Below are 7,711 nucleotides of genomic sequence, written 5' to 3' on the forward strand. Positions count from 1 at the left end.
AATAAATTAACAAGCTATATTAGCAGCTAATAAATTTTTGTCATGCAATAAAATTTAATTTATTCAATTATAAGCTGCCAAGACCTACTATTTAGGGTATTAAATAATTGCTACATTTCTCAAAATATATAAAAATATTAGTCGTGGATTATCTCCAATCACGAATATTAATGTAAATATAATACCAAATTTGGCAACAAAAAAAATTTATATTTGACATATTATTTATAATTATGCTTTAATGCATATAAATATAAACTAACATATAAGAAGATAAAACTATAATTCATATCATTTAATATATGATAAAAAAACATAAAAAAAATGATATAATTTTGACTTTTTTTAACAAATATTTAATTTTGACTTTTAAATAAATAAAAATAATCATAATTCTCTAATTATTATAATCCTAATTAATCAATGAGATATAAAAATAAAATATTTATTATATATTGTGTCAAATTTACAAGTAAAAAAATTGGTTTGTGAAAGTTTTTCAAGCTACACAAGATAAAAATAAAAAATATTGTGAAAATTATATGGTGGCAGGGTTTTGAAGTTAATTCATGATGATTATATTAATTAATTAATTTCATACAACATTGGATACCTATCATGTATTCTATTTAAAGTTCTTCAAAAATATGACATTGAATTATGCATATATATATATACATGTTACTAGATCACACCTGAAAATCATTGAATATTTTAATGTGCTTATAAAGATGGAAATAAATTTATATATACGGCAAAGAAATGGTCCAAAAATAATTATTCAGAAAGAATTAATATTTAAGGAAATTTTTAGATTCTTCCTTCATAGGGATGTTTTGGATTGTTACGTATTTAAATATTCTGCTACTTTATTTTCCTTTTCTGACACGTAAATATTTCTACGTAAAACTTCTTATTTTTCCTATAATAGTAATAATAAATAATAATAATAATAATACTTCCAAAAAATAAATAATAATATTGCTTGAGACAGAGACATATATACAAATCTTCTTACAATAAACTTAAGGTTTCCCACCAACTATGTCTTGAGGACAGTATAATATTAATAATAATAAAAAAATCTTGTATTGAACGAGTTTTTGATTTTTTAATTATTATTCAATTTAAGTAATTTATATATTTTATTTTTATATACATTTTGTTGATTTATGTGTAAAAGTAGAACTTCACTTGCATGATTGCATTATCATCATCATCATCATATTCTTTTTTTTTTTACTTTAAAAGCAATGATAAGTATATTGTATTAAACATTTTTAATTGATGTAAAAGCTAGTGAAAATGACCAATTAATTTACCTTATAATATAATCCAAAACTTAAGTAAAGCATATCTTTCATTGGTTCACCGTTCACAAGCCACAATTGAATAAGTTCGACTGATTTTTTTTTATTATTACAATGTTATTTTACTTATAATTTTTAAAATAAGTTAAAAAAATATTATATTTATAAATTTCAATGAAGGTGTAACTTAATTATAATTTAATTTGTAGCTAGCTAATATGCACTTTATTCAAGTATTTTGTATAGTAGTTCTAGGTCGGAGGATAAGGTGAGTTTGTTAAATCTATTTGTCTTATTATTGTTGACATTTTCTAATCCATTTGATAAAAAAAATATTATATTTATAGTTTTTTAAGGTTTATTTATGTTTTCTAAATTTCACTTAAGCACAAAGCAATCCAGCCTAACCAATTTTCAGGAAAAAAAATGTAAAAACTAAATCATATAACTTTGAAATTTGAATGAAATCATTAATCACATTTTAATATTAATATTAGGCACTTTTTTTTTACAATTTTTTTAACCACATAATTTATAAGGAGTGGAACCGTATAACTTATTATGTGTGACTAATAATATTCACATATCATTATTTGCACAAATAATATATATGAACAAAAAATATGTCTCAACAAAAATATAATTTATACACTTAAAGATATAATAAGTGTCTGATTCTATATATATTTTTTTTTAATCTTATCATTTAGAGCATTGTTTATACATTTTTAAACTCTATATTTTGTCTCATTACCTGTTTGGACCCTGTATTTTGACAAATTTTTTTTGACCCTGTGTTTTGTAAAATGGTTCAAATAGGCCCCTAAACCTAATTTTGATGAAAAAAATTGAGTATAACAACACAGTTTTTAGGCAGAATGACTGTATTTTTTTTCTGAGTTGTTAGTTTAATGAATTATTTATGATTTTAGCTAAAAAATACTTTGATCAAAATCAGGTTTAGGGATCTATTTGAACTATTTTAGAAAATACAGGGTCCAAAAAATAATTTATTAAAATACAGGAGCCAAACAGATAATGAGACAAAACACAAAGTTTAAAAAATTATAAACCCTTTTAAAAATTGCTAAAGAAATTATCTTTTACATTTTTTGCTTTTTTTTTTGTATATATATTTATATTTTTTCACTTCAATGGATATTATAAGTTATTTTGGTGAAAAATATATGATTAATGACTGGTTTTTTTTCTTTCTGATGAAGAATTCATGAATGGTTAAGAATGAGAGAGAACTAATTTTGGGGCAATAATCCAAGATGAGAGAAATAAAATAAAATAAAATAAAAATTAATAATTTAAATATGGGAAGTGAGAAGTGAGAGATGGAGCATTGACTAGGGTAAGGGACCACAAAAGGAAAAGGCTGCCGTACGGACCACCCATTTGGACAGCTGCAATGCAATGCAATGCAGCGCAATACTCCACAAAACGCAACGTGCGCACTGAGCACCGTGTCCACATCATTGCCCTCACATGCACCACCTCTCCTGCACGTGTTCTCCTTTTTCACACCCTATTACATCAATAGGGCTATGAGGCACTTAAGATGTGACTATGTTAGGGGTGTGCCATTATTCAAGTCCAAACATTTTATTTTACTAAGAGCACCCGCATTGCATATTCTATCGAGGTGGGTCAAGTTTTTTGAAAAAAACTCAAATTTCTCAGTTACTCAGTCTCGATCTATCTTATGAACTACATCAACAAAAAACCAGATATTGCATATTAAAAAGAAAACCCTCATCTTCGCGTACTTGGGAGTTGTTTCGCCTACTTCGAAATTGTTTGGTTGCCTCTGGGTGCTTCCGGTCCGATGTTCAAGTGCTGGTTCTGAAGCCCTTCTCTAACAATGCTTCTCTTCTCCGATTTCGTTGGGTTGCGACAAATTCAAATGTGGGTTTTGAGAGTTTTTTTGGTTTGGGACCGAGAGTGAGAGGGAATATAGAGAGACTGAGAGAGAAAGAGAGAGTCAGAACAAATGGCAGTGGTATTTTGGGTACTAAGGTAAATAGTAGGACCAAAATGATACTCATATAGGTGATAGGGTATTTTTTTTTTAATACAATCCCCTTATATGCATTAAAAGTCAAATTTCCCAATGTAAATTTGTAATGGCATAACTGTAAATACAAATTAGTAAAATACAGCTTTTTTGCTAACATTTGTAAATATATGTTACAGATTTGTAAACACCTGTTATATGTTCGTAAATAATATTTATAAAAACCAATTACAGAAAATCATTTTTTGTAAAAATATTTACAAACTCGTGAACATATGTTACATGTTTGTAAACAATATTTAAATATATATATGTATATATGAAGTTTATTTTATGAAAAAAAATATTTACAAATTTATGAAGATATGTTACATGTTTGTAACTCATAATTACTAATTTTGTAACAATTATTACAAAATTGTGAAACCTAATTATATTTTTAAAACATAAAAATAGGAGTCTCTTTTAATTTATATGTACAACAACATATGTTTTATTTGTCTAATAAAAAAAGGTAAATAGTGTAAATATCTAAATCTCACATGAATAAAAACTAAAACAAAAAACAAAAATTAAGCATTTTCAATTGAAGAGGAGAAGTTTTCTCTTCAACTTAATATATATCAGAGTTAGAAGAAGCTCTAATGACCACATTATTCACAAAAGAGGAACCAGACCCAAATAATTATGGGCAAACTCTAGAACACGTTGACATCAAAACCCAACAAAAAGCAATGCAATAGAAATTAATGGGTTTACTCTTCAAGCCACAAATATAAAGGAGGAGAAATAGAGAAAGAGATAGTGAGTCCACTACAAAAACTAAAGAGAGGAACAGTGAGAATGGGTGGCGGGAATGGGTAGAGAAAATTGGTTTACTATAGAGATTTTTTCATAAATATGGCTTTTTAGCCATTAATATGCAAAAATATGGTAATTAAACTTTTCTTAGTTTGTATGGACAAATTTAATTAAAAAAAATCAGATTATGGGAAAAAAAATATAGCATAATAATTATTTTTTACAAAAATATGGCATAAAAATGATTTTTTTACAAAAATATGAGAAAAAAATCCCATAAAAAGGAATACAAGTTTTATAAAGCCATAAAATAATACTTGTAAAACAAAAACCATATTTTTGAAAAATTTATTGAAAAACCCATATAGAATGTAATTTTCACTTTTTAATATGGTAGTGAAAATGGTGAGAATGGTGATTGACAATGATAGAAATGAGTAGTGAGAATAGAGAGAGTGGAAATCTTAAAAAATGTGGGAAAATAGAGGGGGAAAGTACGGGTCACCGTATAAAAGCTATAAATATCCGTAAATGTAATATTAAAAATTATATTTTTCATATAAATTGTATATATCAAATTTTTTGAAAGATTACTCTGAGTTGTATAATTTTTCCTTAAACTTTTGGGAGGTGATTCACGATGTGATCACCAATCTATTTCCTGGTTTTTAGCTTTTCTATATATTTTTATTTTGATAAATAAAAATACTTTACCAAAATATCACTTTATCTATTTTAACTTAAACTTTTACATTACAATAAACATCAACTTTTTTATTTATTTTTTCTCTATTTTATTTAAGGATGATTCTGGCGTCCCTCACAGGACTAAGTTCTTTATGTGGGGCTCAGAAATTTGTCAAGTGTCAAAGTTACATTGGTATAAAAATGTTGACTTTTGAGTATTATGACTTGGTATAACCGGTTGTATAACCGGTTGTGATTTTTTAGTTGGCACTGTTTTAGTAAGTGGGGGGTAGAAAGGTAATTTTAGGTCCAATAAATAATATAGTTGAGGGTTTTATAGTAAATATAGGTAAGAATTGAGACTTATTTACGATTGTGGACACGTAACTATTTGACTGCTACTAAGTAACTATTATAATTGACTTAGACAAATGTATAATAAAATAACGTAACAAAAACTGAAGTTGTTATAATTTTTTTATGCCTGTGTTGAGGGTCCTCATTGAATACCTGAAACGCATCAGAGAGGCAGCAACTGACGGGGTAAACGCGGATGAGGGTGTTGGAGACAAAATAATCTACGTTGAAGCCAAACTTGAGGAATTGGGAGTGAAGAGCTCAAGCGATGGAAATGGCGTCGGTATTTCCAGGGCCTAGCTGAGCGCAGACATTGAGGACAAAGGGGAAGGTGTGAAAGTCAGGAGGGAGGGAGAGGCGGCGCATGCGTGAGCAGAGGAGGAGAAACTGTAGCAGTGAGGAGAAAAAAGAGTGGGCTCTCATGATGTTGTTGAAGGAATATGTAGATGGGTTTTGAATGAGGTTGAAGAGAGAGAGGGCATAGCTCAATCCGCCATTGTTATTGTTGTGAGAAAGTGAAGTTGCAGAGAAGAGGAAAGTGGTGAGCAATAAGTGGGCATGAGAGGAAGAGAGGAGGCCAGTGACGATGGAGTGAGCGTGAAGTTGATGGAGTTGTTTGAGAGTAGTGCAATGATTCAGTATCACTTTGCTGACATTGTTGCTATTGTTGAAAGAAGTAGTAGCTCTGAGTAGAATGAGAACAAAATACCTTTTTATTTTTGGGGTTCCCAATCCCAGTCTTAGTCCCACCATGGTGTTTTAGTTGAAAACTCCATGACTTTTCTTGAACTAGTTATTCTAATAAGATCACTTTAAAATCAGGTTATATATTTTTGGAGCCTATATTTGAGTGTTTGGAATTAGTAAAAAATAAACAATATATTTTTTTAGAAAACGGTAGTTGGTTTATTTCTCAACTAAAAGGGTATCAAAGGGTATATATGTATTTTAGCATAGTTTGACCCAAAAGCCATAATCCAACCGTCCACCCTATATCCAATGGCTCAAAAATACATGAAGGATTAAATCCTTCAAATCTAAGTGAAGGACTAAAGAAGCCCCCTTTATTTAAATATTATATATTTAATATGTTTTATTAATTTTAAATATTTTCCTTAACTATTAATAATACCGTTATATTTTTTAATATTTATAATATTTACCTATATATTTTTTTAAACAATTAATATTGTAATATTATTATAATATACGTTATTTATATATTACATAAAGTACATATAACTGGTAATTAAATCAAATTAAAAAATAATAATATATTAAAAATCATTAATATTGTAATATTATTATAATATAAATTATTTATATATTATATAAAGTATATATAATTAGTATCAAATCAAATTAAAAAAATAATATATAAAAAATTAATTTTTAATGTGCCCTATATATAAAGAAAGAGATAATATATTTGTATATGTGGAAAAAAAACATAGAATATATATATATATATGTGGTGAAAGAGATTCAAAAATGTTAAAATATTTTTGAAAGAGCTCTAAAGATTAGATGCATGTGGAGATGTACTATCCATGAGGTAAAATATTGATATATTATAGTTCATCTATCGGAGACATTTTAAAATTTTGAGCTATATTTTAGCTAAATAGCTATTATAGCTTATTTATTGTGAGTGGTCTAATTAAATCCAATCTAAATAGTAATTTGATTTTAAAAATCAATATCCAATCCAAATCGATTTTTTTTTATTGGATTCCGATTTAGAATCTGATTTTTATGGTTAACTTATAATCATAAAAAAATATAAAAGTTAAAGTTCAATTAGGTTATGTGTTTTTTTTTAGAATTTAATTTTCTAATCAAGTAGGAGGGTGCAGGAAACAAGTAAACAACTAATAATAGTGCAATATAAATATTTTTTAATATATATTTTCTGTAATTAGATTAGATCAATTTTTAATTGAATTTTTATCCCGTTATCAAATAACCGATCCAATCCAATCCAATTATAATTGAATATCTAATAATTTGTAATTAGATTGGATTTGATGGATTCAATGTAATTAGATTGGATCATGCCCACCCCTAGTTATGTACAATTAAATTTCAACTCCAACATATTTTATTTTAAAGAAAATGTGTAATTCCTTGTTAAAATACTCACTTGATCTAGCATTAATTTTAATATTTTAAATTAGAATTTGTAAAATTCATTAAATTTAACTATCTTAAATATTTTGAGAGGGGAAAAAAATATACTAATGATCATATAAATCCAACAAATTTTAAACATTATGCATTTTGTCATAAAAATAAATTAATGATCACACTAAAACATGTCATAAAAAATATATGGACAATAAATTGAAAACATTACTAAAATGCATGCATAAAAAATCAATTGGTTTTTCATTTTAAGTTGTAAACAACTATTTTTAAAATTGAGGACATTATTTTTAATTACAAAGTCTTTAATAGTGGGTTCCTTTCCACCATCAAATTAAGTGTTAGTTCCTTATAAAATAAAAATAAAAGTAAGTGTTGGCGAAATTTT

This window comes from Humulus lupulus, chromosome 3 (assembly GCF_963169125.1).
Source record: "Humulus lupulus chromosome 3, drHumLupu1.1, whole genome shotgun sequence".
NCBI lineage: Eukaryota > Viridiplantae > Streptophyta > Magnoliopsida > Rosales > Cannabaceae > Humulus > Humulus lupulus.